Source organism: Rattus norvegicus, chromosome 15 (assembly GCF_036323735.1).
Source record: "Rattus norvegicus strain BN/NHsdMcwi chromosome 15, GRCr8, whole genome shotgun sequence".
Taxonomy (NCBI): domain Eukaryota; kingdom Metazoa; phylum Chordata; class Mammalia; order Rodentia; family Muridae; genus Rattus; species Rattus norvegicus.
In genome coordinates this window covers 18,165,840-18,183,423 of record NC_086033.1, presented here as the reverse complement: position 1 = coordinate 18,183,423, position 17,584 = coordinate 18,165,840, and positions in this window count along the sequence as shown.

Genomic DNA, 17,584 nt, shown 5'->3' with positions numbered 1-17,584 from the left:
ATGGATTCTAGTTCACAAGATGCCAAGGAGGTAACAAAAGAGAAAATGTAAAAATGGCACTTCAGGTATCCAGAGGTAAATCCTGGTGTAGGTGTGAACCCATTGTTTGATTGGTCTAATTTGGTCATTTTGACACCTGCTCAGGCAAGAAATTAAGATCAACATAAATCTTAAAATCTGAGCAATTCATTTCTCTTTTCAGATCCTAATAAAATTAAGGCTTCTGTCTCAGTTTCCTTTCACACAAAGAGGCACAGAAGAAGAAAAATGGGCTCATACTACCCACCGCTTTGATGTTTGCTACCCACTTTGCAGGAATTCTCAAATGCATTCATAACCTTAGTGGAATGAAGAAACTCTTCAGACTAAGGGCTGGGGTGATAATAAGCCTGGGTCAGGAGCTTTTTCTGGCAAATCCATTAGAATCAGAATGAATCATGTCTCCCAGCCACATCCTAGCTCAGGTGATGTGTTACATATGATGGTTCTCAACCCCTTGTGAATCCTCCTATTGGTGTTAATACTGATATTTAACATTGTTTAATTAATGATCTGCTCACACAAATATTTCAAAATAAGGAGCCCAGAAGAGGATGTACATTGTTTATAGTTTTGTTGACTTAATGGTAGTGGTAGAAGAAATATGAAACCTTAAATTCTTTTTTTTTTTCCGGAGCTGGGGACTGAACCCAGGGCCTTGCGCTTGCTAGGCAAGTGCTCTACCACTGAGCTAAATCCCCAACCCCAGAAACCTTAAATTCTTAATAATCCGAGTTAAACTGAGTGTGTCTAAGAACAGACAAGGGGCCTTCGGTTCAATTTTTAGGGACATACAGGGCCATGCCTCACAAGTAGCATTGATAAAATATATCATGCCATATGACAACTAATCTATCTAGGCAGGATCGTATGTTTGGTTTTTTTTTTTTTTTAAAAAAAAAAAAAGTAAAAGAGCCTCCAAGCCTTAGTTACTATTTATTTAAAGATAACCCCAACTGTTGTAGCCTGATGTTTACTTTGATGTCTCAGACACTAAAGGGTTTGGATGATGTTTATGAAGTCTCTCTGGGACTGGAAAAGAATCATCTGTCAGCATATATTCAATAGTAGCTTTTCAATCCTCTTTTGACATGTAAAGTGAAACAGCCTTAATTCTGCCCAAAGGAACGTTACTCATAACACACACACACACACACACACACACACACACACACACACACAAAACACACACACACACAGACAGAGAGAGATATGTATACACTTACTCAGAATCAACAAACACACACACACAGACACACACACCACACACACACACACCACTCAGAGTCTTACGTATACACTTACTCAGAGTCTACACACACAAACATGTGCCCATGTTGACAATGGACTTAATGATCATCTATGGCTTTAATGACAGGAAGAATCCATCCATGCGAAGTTTAGAGAAGAGACTCCTATGTGAAGTGTTGACATTTCAAATGACAACTGCACTTAACAAACCCCATTTCATTAATTAATGTTTACTTTTGAAATTTTTCATTTCTAATTTGGAGTATGCATGTGTGATAATAATGACATTTTTATATAGCTCAACTTTATAGCATGAGAAATCATATATTAGGAGTCCAATTAGAAAACTTTTTCTTTTAAAAGGATTCATAAAATTCACTAGTGAAATGAAATTCTAGTACTGTTGAGTGAGTATCCATGAAAAGACCTGCTGCTTCCTGAACTCAGGACAATTAGTCGCACCTTTGTTGGCATAACTAAATGTCAAATGTGTGAATTGTGCAATTACCTGAGATTTCTGGAAGGTTTCAGTTGTTAGAGCCTTATTATTATGGATACATTGATATTTATTTTTGCCATTTTCTTTAATATCATCTCAAAAATGGAATTTCTTTTAATCCATAACAAGATACATTTTAAATGCTTTATTTTATCTGATGCAAAGAATTTGGAAATGCTACTCAGAATTTATGTAAAAATCTATTTTGAAAGGGCATTTTATGGAAATATACTCCTGAGTTCTAGATTATGGATTTTTCAACTTACAGATTTTTAAAACCATGATCCCAAAAGATAATAGAATTTATAATAATATCTCTCACTTATGTGTACCATTTAATAGGCTCTACAATCTATCTGAAAGAATGTCTGGATTAAAATGACTTCTCCAGTGAATTTGGTCTAAGCAAGGACTCTGTATCCCAAGTCACTGGTTCATATAATTTTGATGCATAGCGTGCTGGCAGAACTGGCTAATAATTCAGATCTCAGGGCTCAATTACCCTGAAAATCTGTGGTTAGCTCCTTTCCTTAAGCGAGATTGCCTGTCAGGATTGGTTCAGCTCCATGTTCTGTGCCAGAGAGCCTGGCATTTCATAATAATAGTGGACATGACCAGTGGGCTTCCAGTGGGATCAGATTATATTAACACATGGAATCCTTGAAAGGTCATTATACATCCAGTTATCAGTTCCTATACATTACAGTTAGGAAAACCAAGGTTTTGAAGAACAAATTCTTTACTCAGTGTGAAATATACAGGGATGGGCCATGCTGAAACACAAAAGCTGTCTCACTCTAAAGATGAATACGTCATCAGCTTGCTTACCAAAGAGCTTCATCTCCCGCTAACTCGTGTAAACAGCTCACTGGCAGCCTTGGTGGGTGCCTAGCAACATGGTGGGAAACCCAGTTGGTTCTGGCTTGCCGCTGAGCTCATCTGTAGGCCTGTCTTTTCTCTTTCCCTCTTTTCTCTCCTTTTCCCTATGATCATCTTTGCCATCCCCGCAAGTCTAAACTAGACTTGTCTTCAAATCTCAAGTTTGGGCAAGTTGTTGATTTCTCAACCGTTTATAAATGGTTGCATTTGAAAACTCCAGCTGATTCTGTGTAATGGGGTTAATATGAGTTTGCGAGAGTTAGGCCCTTAGTATCAGACACTACTAGTTTAAGGAAACGGCTTGTTGAGATTCTCCAAGATTAAAACTAGGATTCAGAAAATGGACTCCCTATCCCACAGGTCAAGGATGGGCAGGTGAGCAAATAAACAGATATGCAGTTTGCCGCTGTACCTGTGTTTGCTTTGATTAAAGAAGACCTGAAGGAAATCCTCAGGGCGCATTACTCCAGTGCTTTTTGTGACCAGCTTGTCTGGCTTTGGCAACCCGTGCCAGGTAATCAGTAGACGGATCTCAGACTATCCCGCCGGTAATGAGATGAAAATTCGCTTGGGGAAAGTTAGAGATAGAGACAAACCAACTGAACAAAAATTCCCCCAAACAAAACCTCGGGTAAAATTAAAAATGATGATGGGAGACACCTTGGTTATTGTGTCTCACATATGTTGGCTATACAGAGTGCCCAGATTAAGCAGTATGACATATCTGCAAAGCAGTTTCCAGATGACAGTCTGAGATAATAGAGGAGGTGAAGTCTTTTTATACCCAGCTCGATGACCCAAGTTTGGTCCCTGTAACTCACATGGAGGAAAGACAGAAAATAACTCTTGAAATTATATAGTAAGAATTCTTAAAAGTAAAGTGATCCTGATGATGTCAACATTTGGACTACTGTACTACTTGGTAACATTAAAATATCCCCAGTAGGGATGGACATATTCAGTCCTGCAAGGCTTCATGGAAACAAAGGCTTGAAGACAAAGGACCAAGCCCCTGTGCCCTCCTTTTCCCATTTTCCTTTTCCTGCCCCATTACTTGAACTAGTCCATCTTGTCTGATCTTATCAATGGACTGAGATTTACACCATCAGCTCCCTTGCTTCTCCAGTCCTTGAAACTGAACTCAATGACATCATTGGCTTTCCTTGGTCTTTGCCTTGCAGGTGGCGAGTCCTGGAATACCTTACCCTTAGTAGAGATGTATGTTGATTTCTCATAATAAATCTTTGTTTGTACATACATATACAAAAATGTATTTGTTGTTTCTATTCTTTAAATAAACACTGACTATTGCACGTGTGTTATAGGGAAGAAAACATGTGGCTGATGTGTTCATGGGCAATGTTTTTGGTTTGCTATCCTTTCATCTGATATCACTCAATCTAGGGAACTGGTTCTCCTGGAGAGAGGCATAGAGAAGAGACGACAGATGTGTGAGTGGTTTGGTTGTTATAAGTTGGTGGTTATAACAATGAGGTAATAATTCATCAATAATAATGTCATCTAGGTGACATTTCCTTAAATGTGTAGATTTAAGGTCAAAAATTGTAAGCTTTACACAACATTTACCTGTAACCAAAAATCATAGATTTCAACTAGCACTTTGATTTTGAGTATTAACTGAGGAGTCTGGGGAAATCTGAGGCATGATTTCCTCGACTCCATACAGAGAATGTTTGCTAAACTGCTGAATCAATTCACATGAGTTTGTCCTCGGGTTTCAGATAAATCTAGACAGTTCCCAAATTGGACTTCTTTTTTTATCTTCCTCTGTCAGTCATTCCTCTGCTAAGGTTCTCCTTTTCTCAATAAAAGGTGACCATTAGTCACCAAATTCCCTGTTTTTTTTTCAATTAATTGCCACCTTGACATTGAGTCAAGTGCTTTCTTGCCTGTGTAGCAGGCAAGAGTGTTGGAGATTTCAGAAGAAAACTCAACTCACTTCCTCCTGACTCTTTTCCCTTCTTCCTTTCACTAAATCGTGTCACTTACTCCATCTAGGGAAACACTAGTGATCATGTTCCCTTCCTCATGTGAGTCAGTAACACACATCATTACCTGTGAGATTATTGGACATACAATCTCTTCCAAGATGTCAGGCTTCAGAGAGGCGAACCTGGTAAGTTGTACATATTTGATTTTTAGGATCACTGCTCTAGAGAACTTATACAGAGGCTGGGAAGAGTCTAAAATTGAATGAAGGAAAATTCTTTATATCTTCCTGTGCCTTCAGAATATTCCATAAACTAATTAGAGGAGTTGGACTGGCCAGTGCTACAATAATCAAAGGTCATGATAAGGGGAAGTTGATCGCATGGGAAATGCTTCCTGTGTGATTGGTTCAGAGCTCAGGAGGTCATTCATGTATCTATGGGATTCCTCCCAAATCTCTTAAAATGAGGTTTGGGGGACCTATTCCTTGTGTGCTCTAAGGTCTGGCCCATGTTCAAATGAATTTCTAATGTAAGGCTTTCACATACTCTGTATTACTCTCTGTCACACTCTCCTGAAGTTCCTTGCTACCTAGATAAAGAAGCTTATTATGGCTACTAATAAAGAAACAAAAAAAATATTTCAAAACTTTAGTTAAATGTTGCTTGTCAAGATGGAAGGATTGACATTTTTATGCAGGAAATCCTCAGTGGGCACCACTCTAAGTGGTTCTTGTGACTCGTGTGTCTGGCTTTGGCAACTCAGGTCGAAGTCTGAGCCATTAGAGCCCTAGAGGATTCCCCTCCTTAGAAAACGTCTAAGTATTCTGTGGGCTTGTACCAACTCCCTGGGATGTAAAGATATGTGGACACCCACCTAGGTGTTCAGCCCTGATTCTGAGCTTATTAGTACACACAAAAAGGAAAATTAGCCCAGAGTTACCCTTGGCTTTAGAAAAATGACACACTCCGATATTAGAGGACACTGATTTCAGTAATTTGGACCACAGCCCTCACTGTCCAGGAAATTGTCAGTTCCACTTTCCTCCTGCACAGGAGAACTTCTTGTGAAATTACATGATGACTTTGATGTCCTCCTAATGGCAGAGCTTTGAAAGGTGTGTTAAGGTGGAATTCAGCAAGAACACAGAGAAGTGAGAAGGGAAGGCTGGGGTGATGAGGCCGCTCAGATCCTGCAGGAGGAGGCAAGGGAGCAGTGAACAGTGGGGACACAAACCAGCTAATGGAGTCTGGGGTTTTGTTTATTTGTTTTTAATATCATCAGTCCTGCAAAGGTGTGCTTATCTGTGCTGGCTCAGTTTCCCTCTCTCCAATTTATAAGAAGACCTCTGTGTGGACTCTAGTTTGATAAATTTTTATGATGATATAAAACTAGAGGACTACATGTATCTATGTACATGCTCATGTACCTGATTACATGAATATAGTTATAAAGTCAAATGTGTACATGCCTAACATGCATTATCAAAGACTACGCCTGCTCTGTGCATGCATCTCTCGTCCAATTCTTTCAATATGTTCTTCAGATTAGTATTTCTAATAGAAAGATGATGAGACGTACTTTATGGTGTGTGTGTGTTGGGAGTAGATTTTTGAACTGGGAGAAACGGAAGAGGTTTTGAGAAATATTCTGGGTTTTTTCACCGGTGCTTCAGGGCTATTCCTTGAATGATAAACAGTTCATATTTCTCAGGTTCTTTCACTCAGGAGTGTTGCGGTCGGAAGGAGACTGAATCCACAGGGCCACACATTGTATTTGGTTTACTTAACAGTAGAGGCTTTTCGCTTGCAGAGGCTGACAGACACAATAGCTAGGATGACCAGTACAGGGAACACCAGGGAAAAGAAAATTTGCCTCTTTTTGAGGCAAAACAAGGTCCCTGGCTCAGCAACCAACAATGGCAACTCAAAAGCTTGGTAACTCCATTATTTCAAGGGATCCAGTACCCTTTTCATACCTCTATGCTGTTACCAACTATGCATGGGCTGCACAGAGATAATCGTGCAGATAAAGCACCCATACATATAAAATATTTTTAAAGTACATTTAAAAAGTTGATTTTTTTTCCAAAAATAAATCTTCTCATGGGCATTTCCAAAGATGTTACCAAATATAAACACAATTCGATAGAGATATAAATGAAGTAATTTGCAATCATCTCTGGCTTTGAGCATTCCTGAATTCTTTTCCAAAACACAAGGCAAGAAACTGACTTATGACAAGGCATTCATTTCAGAAGTATGTGTGAGAGTCTACATTAGGAACAACCTCTGGGTTTTCTATTTTTCTGTATTTTTGTTGTTTGTGTATGTGTGTGCTTGTACATCCATGTGTTAGAAAGCCTGACAAGGCACAGTGTGGGTATGGTCAGAAGAGGACTTCTCCTGCCTGTCCTCTTTTTCCACCTCCAGGCAAGCTCTCTTTGTGGTTTGCAACATCATATGAGGCAGGTTTGCTGCCCCTGAGTTTCCACGGATTCTCCTGTCCTGGTCCCACTTTATACGAACATATTAGGTGTGTGTCTGGACCTGTGTTGGTATTGCATATGCATGCTATTGCATCCAGATTTACTTTGGTTTGGGGGACTCCAGCTCAAATATAGCAAGTATTTGACCCACAGAGACAGTTTCTTACACCATAGATCAGGAAATACATTTTGATGGGTTGAGAGTTTGGTTTGAGATCTGATTTAAATGTAACCAGTAAAAGAAGCAAGGTTCTCATTCATTTTCTCCCTCATTCCCTATGCCCCCACTTTTTTGTTGTATTTACTCAATGCTCACTCTTAGTATTTATCCCTGGCTACAGGCCTTTATATGATAAACTCTGCTGAGTCTCTAAGCTAGAGCTCATTGATCTCCTAGAGCCATTTGTGAAAGAAGTCTAAAGCAGTTTAGAGAGTATATTGCCTTTCTGCTTATGGCAGACCATTTCAAGTTAGAAGAAAATAACGGAGGATTGATACTGTGTTTAGATTTCCGTTACATAGAATCTACCAATTATTTGTTTTAGATTCTCTTAAGTGCAAGTTTGCTCTTTAAGAGGAATGGATGTATTATGAATATTTAACAAACTGGAAAATTAAAATATGGAAGGGATTCCTTCTTTGTGTCAGAGAAGGGATAAACCGTAGGTGCATTTGAGGGCACATGTACATGTCTCTGCACACAAGCAGCTTCAATTAGCTTCAGAGTTTTTGCAGAACTGTTTCTCTAAACATTTCAGGTAGAAATTATTCCATGACTTCAGGGAAGGGAAACTCAGTTAAGGGATACCCTGTGTCCAAAAGGAGTGAAAGATCACTCTGTCAAAATGGAGAGAACGGACATTAAGGAGATATCAAAATTACATACTCCCCAGATGAGGGACTTATTCTGGGAAATTGACTGTCAACTAGAGGCACAAAAACAAACTGCCATCTGTGATTTCACCCTGTCACCAGGTAGCTGCAGTTACAGAAAACATGTGAACGGCAACAAAGAGGTCTGTCTGCTGCACCTTCATCAGAAGCCAGCTGAGAAGCCATCTGGGTTCTCCAGTGAAGCATCAGGTTCCCTCCCAGCTCTTAGAATTTGAAGGACAGCTCTTCTTTAGGGGCAGCCAAGCTCTTTATATGTACTGATGTGGATGACTAAAATCATCATCATCATCATCATCATCATCATCATCATCATCATCATCATCATTTTCATCACCATCATCATCATCATCATCATCATCATCACCATCCCTGTGAAACATGGTACAGAAAACATTATATTTGGCCCTTACCCCAGTTTCTGCCACAGAGCTCCTGAAACACACTGGCATTTCCTAGGCTACAAAAATATCTTCAGTTACTCATCCATTTCAAGGGTTTATGCTAATGAAATGACTCTTTTTTAAAATTTTTATAGGATTTTTTTATTTACATTTCAAATGTTATCCCTTTCCCCTCAGCAAACTCCCTATCCCATCCCTTCTCCCTTTGCTTCTATGAGGTTGCTCCCCCACCCACCCACTCCCATCTCCTTGCCCTGGCATTCCCCTACACTGGGGCACGGAACCTTCACAGGACCAAATGCCTCTCCTCCCATTGATGCCACATAATGCCATCATCTGCTTCCTCTGCTGCATATGCGGCTGGTACTCTTGATCTGTCCTGGGAAGCTTAGTAGCAGAAACTGGTACCCAAGGGACTGCAGCACATGATCAGAGGGCTGGAGCTTTGATCCACATAGGGAGTTAGCAGATGTCTAACCAGTTTTACCATCAGTAGCCAATGTGGTAACAAAACAAAATCCCTCCTTTTACAATTTTTTTTTGAGAAACAATTTTGCTATTGTAGCTCAGAGTGGCCTCAACTTCCCCACAATCCTCCTGCCTCAGCCTCCAAAATACTGGCACTGTTATAAGCCATCATGCCTGGCCTTTTTGAAAGTTCTCTCTCTCTCTCTCTCTCTCTCTCTCTCTCTCTCTCTCTCTCTGTGTGTGTGTGTGTGTGTGTGTGTGTGTGTGTGAGAGAGAGAGAGAGAGAGAGAGAGAGAGAGAGAGAGAGAGAGATATGCATATGGTATGTAGTTATATGCATTGTTCATGAATAAAAAACATAAAACAGAAGAAGACAACAGTATCCTCTGTCTTTACTGTATTCGTTGAACTCTGTTCACCGAATTGAAGTTCACTGATTTGAGCAGGATGGCTGTACAGTGATTACAGAGGATCTGTTTGTCTCTCTCTGTAACTCTAATACTAGAGTTACAGGCATGTGTACCTGGAAACTCCTGAATACTTGGGGTTTTGGTTTTTTTGTTTTTTGTTTTTTGGGGGTGTTGTTGTTGTTGTTGTTGTTGTTGTTGTTGTTGTTGTTGTTGTTTCTAACATGGGTGCCAGGCATTAGAACGTAAGTCCTCATGCCTGCACAGTAAGCAGTCTTACCCACTGAGCCATCTCCTTAGCCAGTTAACTAGCTTTTAACCAGTACTCTCTAGAGAGTTTCCAGGTCAGTGACCACTGACTTGCTTAGAGGGCTGTATGGCTAAATATATGTTCTGCCCTCCACCTGCTCTCACTCATTGGCCATGTTTATTCACCTTACATTTGGCTATCCATAAGTATGTGCTTTTTGCTAAAACAGCCGTAACAAGGAAAGTACTATCCTGAGTTCTCTACGTGCCTTGACGGGTTGAAAGGGGAACTCCTGAATTTGCAGTTAGTCAAGCAGACTTTGGAAAGCTTCAAATCCTCGTTTGTGGCTGTCTTCTGCAATGGGGACAGCTGGCTGAAAAATGAGTCTTTACCATGTGGGGTTAAGATTCTTCAGAGACAACCCTTGCATGCATCAGGGTTGAATTGTCACATCATCAGCTGGTGCCACAGGACTGATTACTCTTAAGGAGAAGGGGAGAAGGAGAAGGAAGAGGAGGAGGAAAGACTTCACATATAGGAAGAATGGAAGCACCCCAAATCAAGTGAAATTCATGGAAAGATTTCTAGAAAGCAAAACACTATAATTAGAGTTCACACTTACCACACTGAATAATGGCATAGCAGCCAAGGCATCTGCTGCTGGGCTGTGGAAGGGATCTGCCCTCTCTACAGCTCGAGAGCTACAGCTGCTGTGCCTCCTCTTCTTCCTGGTCTCCTGGAGGAAGCTTATTTGCTAACAGCACTACTAGAAAATTACAGTGTTCTACATGCCAACCACTTTCATCACCAACAGACTGTAGCATACTTCTCAGTTGGTTTTTGGTACCCACAAGACCACGCTCATCTTTTCAATATGAGGAGGATCTTTTATTTTATTTTCTTTACAAGCATCTCCCTCAATTTACTCTCCCGTATTTCAGATCCAGTTCTTTCCTTTGGAATTTAAATATGGAGAGATGAATATAAGCTAATAGATACGAGAAACAAAGCAATCAATGCCCATGGTTGCCACTGGAAAACTCTGGAACTGTACCAAGCATCCCTTTGGCAAGAGGTTAGAAGAAGCTCAGAGTTGCCAGATGACATCCTTGAAAGACCCAGCAACAAAAGGGTGGGACGGACAACCGCCCTATGCTCTAGCTTCATGCTTTGAATTCTGTCATCAGCCCTTTACGGGTGTCTCTGTATTGGTCCCTGAAGCTAGGTCTTAGAAGATAGTTCATATCCTGTGTTACTACTTCTTTAAATATTTTTTTTGTCACAAAACAAGTCTTTTGTATGCTGGAAGTTATTCTCAGAGCTGTATCAGACAAATTATAGTAACTCATGATTGCCCATTAATCACATAAATGGATCTGTAGTTTAAAGGATTTGATAGTTATGTCCTTAGCTTGTCCTGTGAGGACTCAACTGTGGTTGAAAGAGAGGGAGAAAGCACATTAGCTCCTCGTCCATTAACTAAAACTAGTGGTATGGCCCTCTGGCTGACTTGTGGGAGGATGGGTAGCATAAGGTGAGGCATAGATGCCTGGTGACTTACAATGTAGGATATTCTAATATTCTAGCAGTGCCTTATAGATCATCCCTAAAATAGCCAGCAAATCAGCACTGACTGATTCTGCTATAGTCAATCTCATTGATGCTTAGAGATCGGTTCCTGTTAGCAGTTCCTCTATTTCAGACACAGAAGGTTTGCCATTCTTCCTAAGAGTGACACTGGTGCTGTACCATACTCATCTAAATGACTCAGAGTGCTCCGATGTAGACTCTGAGATCTCTTTTTGCTTTCTCTGGCTTAGAAATCTCAATTCTAAAAAGACCCATTGTCTACTGTCCCTTACTATCATGCACAGGATAATCCCAGTAAGCTCTCTAAACTGGAGTCCAATTTGTGTGTGTGTGTGTGTGTGTGTGTGTGTGTGTGTGTGTATGTGTGTGCGCGCACGCGTGTATGTATGTTTACAGGAGTGAGCCAGATATGAGTGCTGGGGATACGAACTCGGATCCCTGTGTTTGAGCAGCATGTGTTCCCTATTTAATGAATCATCTTCCCAACCCCTCAAGTAATTTACAGTTGTTTAGAGAGTGGAAAATAAGTGGATTCACCCAATAACCACTGACTCCCATTCCCAGCAATCTGAAGAGGCTCTTGTTCTCCTAGGTGGGGAGATTCCTGGGTTAGGCTATTTGTCTGGGTTTTGTACATGTTTCTCTTGGAGACTCCAACTCTGTTTGGCACTTCCTGGCATATGGAAGAGACAATCCCCCTGTCTCAGAGGCTTTGCACATTCCTTGCCACTTCCTGCTTATGATCTGGCAGTCATTGTTAGTCATGGGTAAACGTTTTAGCTCCTAACTTCTGGTTGATTTGTGGAATGTGTTTTCTTTAAACAGCTGATGACTGCCAGTATGTTCCATGAGTCAAAGCTATCCTTGAAAATTTGAGGGAACAATTTTTAAATGTACTTAAAGTTTACTTTCCATTCTTTTCTTTGTCCCAAGTAGACGGCCATTGCCTTGAGGCTCTGTGGAATGGGGAATGGGAAATCCATATCCTTCACCTTGGGTTTGCTGTGAAACAAAGCCCCGAGTTTAGAAATATATTGTTTCTTATTGTAAAGTATCTAGCTCTTTTTCTAACTCATCCTCTAACAATACTTCAACCATGTGTTTTGTAGCCATTGGTAACCAACATACCCAAACCACCCGCTTTTTGAGTGGCTTGCCCAGGGTCAGCATGCTAAGCTGCCCACCGCCACCCAGACTGACTCCCCTGACAGCAGCTCGTCATCACCTTCTGCCTGGTAGCTAGTACAATTATGCATTGTTAGGGTTTTTGTTGTGATGACTCCTGGCTTCTGAGTTCCAATTTCTATATTAGAATAATTAGTGACAGAATCCCAGGAGCCAAGAAGCCCTGATCCTTCAGTAGATGTCTTCTTAGAAAATGTCTTAGCGTGACAGTGAGACATCCCACTGGTTCCTCCTAATCCTTTTGCCAAGATCTGATGTAGGAACTAGTCCCACTGCAACACACAGTGTAGGGAGGCTGCTCACTCTTCTAACCACCACGTCTCTCCTGTTTTCCCAGAAGACACAAGATTGGCAGAAACCCTTCTGCCTCGTGTGAACTGGCTTTGTTGATGAGGGTCATTAGCATGCTGTCACAGGCGTTGGTTATCCTGGGGGCTTGGTGGCACCTCTATCCAATCAGGACACATCAGATATTTTGATGAGCTTTTGCCCTTAGCTCAAGCTCCTTTCAGAGATCAGGTTTTCTGCTCTCACTCCCCCTGTTACCCTTCCCATAGCTGGTTTTTCCAGTCCTCCATGCTGGAATGAAGGGAGACTTGTAGTCTTATTTCTTCGATGTATTAAGCTGCATTTTGCCATATATTATTTTTGAGATTAACTTGAAAAATACAAACTATATGAAGGATGAATCAGACCATTCATTGTTTCATAACGTAAGTATGACCCCAGTAACATTTTATATTATTTTGTTCTTGTATTTTTCCAGACATATTTACTTATATGTCATTGAAATCCTATGTTTATAAGTCCTGGTTTTCTTAAGAATCATAACATGTGTATTGTTGCACCTTTTAACTGAGATAAAGTCTACCACGCGATTGGATCTGCAAAGCTTATAACTCAGTGGTGCTTCATTCATTCTCACTGCTGTTAGTTGTCCACTGAACTCTGCTGTAGTCTGAATGTGTCCCTTAAAAACCATGCATTAGTGATGCAATCCCTAGCAAAATGGGGACTGAAGATAAAGCCTTTTTTACTATGTAAATTTAGCCCACTCACTCCCTTCCTCATGAATAGACTGATGTCATTCTCGAAGGGCTAAAGAAATGGATCTACCCTCTTCTGTTCTCCTCTGATATGGATATGGAGACACAGTAATCAACCCCCCTTTCCCTTCCTGCCTTTGACCATGCAGAATACCATGAAAAGGCCCTACACTGGTACCAGAAACTTAAGCTCAACTTGCCAGCTAACAGAATCCTGAGAAATCGGTCTGTGCCCTTTATGAATTGTTGGTTTGTTATTTCTGTAGTAGAAACAAGATACAGACTAAGTCAGGTTTCAAACATTATTACCTCCTCAAAGACACGTACTCGCTAGGTAGGGGTCCCTATTTTCTTTAACCTCTCAGGGACTTAGAACCCAGCCATCTGCCTCCTTCCTCTGCTGCTTTACAAACTGGATATTTTGTGAGTGAATGCATAATGACAGGCTTCTATGATGTCCTGTTATTTTGTACTCTTCTCAGAGTGTATCCATATCATAGCATGCATCTATATTTCACAATTTTTAGGTAAAATAAATGGAAATTTATTGGAGATTTACTAATGAATGAAATAATCTTATTACACTGTCAGTGATTTGTGGTAAACACAAAAGATGTCTACCCAAATTGTGTCATCAGAGGATTATTCTGAAGATTGTAGAAGAAATTAAAACCCAAATGAAATAGTATAAAATGCTTTCAAATTGGATTTGAAATACAAATAAATTATGTGAGCAATGGAAGATATTTTTAGAAATTTTAAATCATTTTTAGATTTCAGAGTATGAATGACTATTTGATAATCTCATATAATGATTTTTTTTAAAAATTGAAGTTTAGAGTTGGCTGGAAAAGAAGTGCTTTTTATTAAATTAGTTATTTGATATTTTCATGGTAGCAAATAAAGTATTTTTAGTTTTTTGTGATTGCAGTGCTGTGCATTATCCACAAAACAGAACTTCATAGCCCTTCCGTATTCTGACTCTTACAGTCTTTCTGCCTTCTCTTCCACAATATTGTCTGAGTCTTGGAATGATGTAATGAATGACTTCTCTTTTCTAGGAGTGAGCTCAGCTGTCATTTATTCTCAGCACTCAGTGTCACCATCATAGTTCACTGGAAAGAGAAGCTTCAGTCATTAAAACAGAGAGTAACAAATTTATGACTATAAACACGTATATTGTATAAGGCAGTCAAGTTACCTAAGCAAAAGAATAATTTTTTCCTCTTTTAGGTCTGATACTAATCCTAGCCACAGGTTTCTCAGTGGCTCTATAATACCAGCTGTGGATTTCTTCCTGTGTAGTGGGCCAAAAATGCAACCAGAGTTAGCCCGTAATAGCTGTGCCACTATTGACCAAGTGTTCATATAGGTTACATATGGATAAACTATTGATGCTTTTTCTCCCATGAGCCCCTGCTAAACACTTGTAGCACCAGTTGGCATGGGGGTCTTTCACCTCGGTCTCAGCTTGATTTCTGAGAAATCAATGAAATCAGCAGAGCCCACATGTGTGATAACTTCTGTAATAAGGTCTTATCTTTGAGTTATGATGAGCAATAGCAGAAGACTGTATTGATGGTGGACCTCTAGACCTCATTGAACAAGAATTCACAAGTTTTCTGACATCTGACATCAAGGATTTTATTTAAAGATATATCTCCAAGGATAGCTTCGGCAATTCACACAGGATGTGTCCATTTTCATTTTTAAATTTTGTTGATGAATAATATTCTTTCATATGGGTATACTTTTATTTATCCATTTATCATTTGGCAGATATTTGAGTTGTTTACAATTATTAGCTATTATAAATTATATTGCTATGAACAGTCACATACAACTGTGTATACTACAAATAGAACTGACAGGCCTTGCTATATTAAACCTTGTAAGAAACGATCTGAATTATTTTCTACAGATGACTGGAATATGCCAGAAAATACATTATTTTACATTCTCCCTAGTAAAGGGAGTTTAGCTTTTGCACTGTCCTTGCTGAAGATTATGATCCTGAAATTATGATCACAAACTCCTTGGCCTACTGTTTTTTTCAGTTCCCAGTGACTTGATGTCAAGCCTCTTTTCTTGTGTTCCTTGGTTATTTATAGATCTTCTTTGGCCAAATGTCTCCTCAATTCCATTGCTTATTTTCTCTTTGGGTTGCTTGATATTTTACTGTTGAGTGTTGAATGCTCTTTGTATATTTTAGACACTGTAATATGTCATCATCAGTGATCATCTCTCACTAAATATCAGTTACACTATGGACAAACATGTTTCCCATTTTGCAAGTGTCTTTTTTTTGCCTTCTTGATGATGGTTCTCTGAGCTAGGAAAGTTTTACATTTTGATGAAGTCCAGCTCATTTACTTTCCCTTGCATACATTTTTGTTGTTATATCTAAGATTCCATTGCCAAATCCAGTGTCATTAAAACCTCTTCCTGTGTTTTCCTCTGGGAACTTTCTATTTTTATTTCTGTTATTTATACCTCTAACCATTTTACATCCTTTTTGAATATGATCTGAGGCGAGCCTCTGGCTTTGGTCTTTTGTATCTATTTTCCTAGTATCATTTGTTCACAAAACTCTTCTTTTCACATTAAATGGCCTTGGCACCCCTGGTGAAAATCAATCGACTATAAACATCCATGCCCATTTCAAGACTTCCAATTTTACTGCATTGATCCACCTGGTTCTCATTATCCCCAAACTATGCTGTTTTATTTATCATTGTTTTCAAATTGGAAAATGTGAGTCCTGTTTTTCCTTTTCAAGACTGCATAAAAATAATCCCCATGTCTCCTTGACATTGTGTGGCATTATCTTGACATACATCCATCTATTTGCTCCTGGTCTTAAGGTTGGACAATCGATTAATTATCAATGCCTTTTTCAGAAACTCCAAAAGTCAAGGTTAAATGGATGTAGTGCTAAGACAGAGACCATGTGCAAAGCCACACTGATAGACTTGTATGCAAATAAAATATAAAGTAGAATTGAGAAATGAGGATGTAGGCCATGAAAGTTCCTATTTTCTCTACTCAATAGCATAGGGAACCACCCTCATGCTAATATTTTGAAGGATTCCCCTATCCATCCTGTATATTTCTTATATAGGGAAAAGAATCATTTTCAAGGAACATACCTGAATCCATCCAGCCCTTCAGTCAAATGCCCTCTGTCTTCTACATAGAGGCCTACCACCTGCCAAACAGGGCTAACACACTGGCATTCAGTCCTAATAACAGCATGATTTCTCTGTTCCTATGCAAGTTCTGGTGTCTTAAATCATAAATGTGGTCTTAAGCTGTTCCTAAAAGTACAGATTAAAACGGGGTGCTAGAATTTTTCAGTAAGTAAAGAAAAAAGTGTTCGCAGACTTCTAATTATTACAGACAGACTATCTGCAGTCTTTGACACATAGGTTCTTGATAATTCTTGGTTAATTCTTTTGAGTTTTCCATTTTCTACCCTGATGTCCTCCACCTGAGCTCTTCTGACACAGTGGATGGAACCATGGGGAAGAATGAACTGTTAAGGCAATTTTTATTGTTCATCCTAGAAAAGGCTGTTGGTGTGTGTGTGTGTGTGTGTGTGTGTGTGTGTGTGTGTGTGTGTTTTCACTTCCCATTGCTCTGTGTTCAATGGTCCTAGTTGTCAGATAGCCCTGGACATTGTGACAACAAACAAGGTCAGCACTCTTGATATTAACTCTTTGTTGTCAACACAGTGTGACCCAAAAGATCCCAGAAGAATACGACTTAGCTACATTCTAATCATTTTAAGGAACCTGTAGCAGCTAGCTTGTGATGCTCTGACCACAAAGGGGTCCTGCTACTTATAGAGAAGTGACAAATCTCAAATGCCAACCACTTAGCTGAGTTGTGTTATGTGGAGACTCTTCCTTTCAATGAGGAACAAACTAACACAGCGAAAGCCAATCCCCTTCTCCTGAACAGCTTTACGAGGAACGACTCCCTCCCCAGTCCTGGGATGGTGGCCTGCCACATTGGAGCTAGGTGAAAGGATCAAGTTAACCCCACTTGTCCATTTCTGGTGCCCTCAGATTACTTTCCATTGCCTTCCAAACACTGCTTATGTTTTCGTGTCTGTACATTAAGCAGAAAGTTTAGATTTTTACATGTCTAGGTACAGGTGCCCAGGCAAACTCAATTGTGCCTTTGTTTACATCTCCCATTCATGAGGTACATTTGTTACAGCCAATGAGCCAAC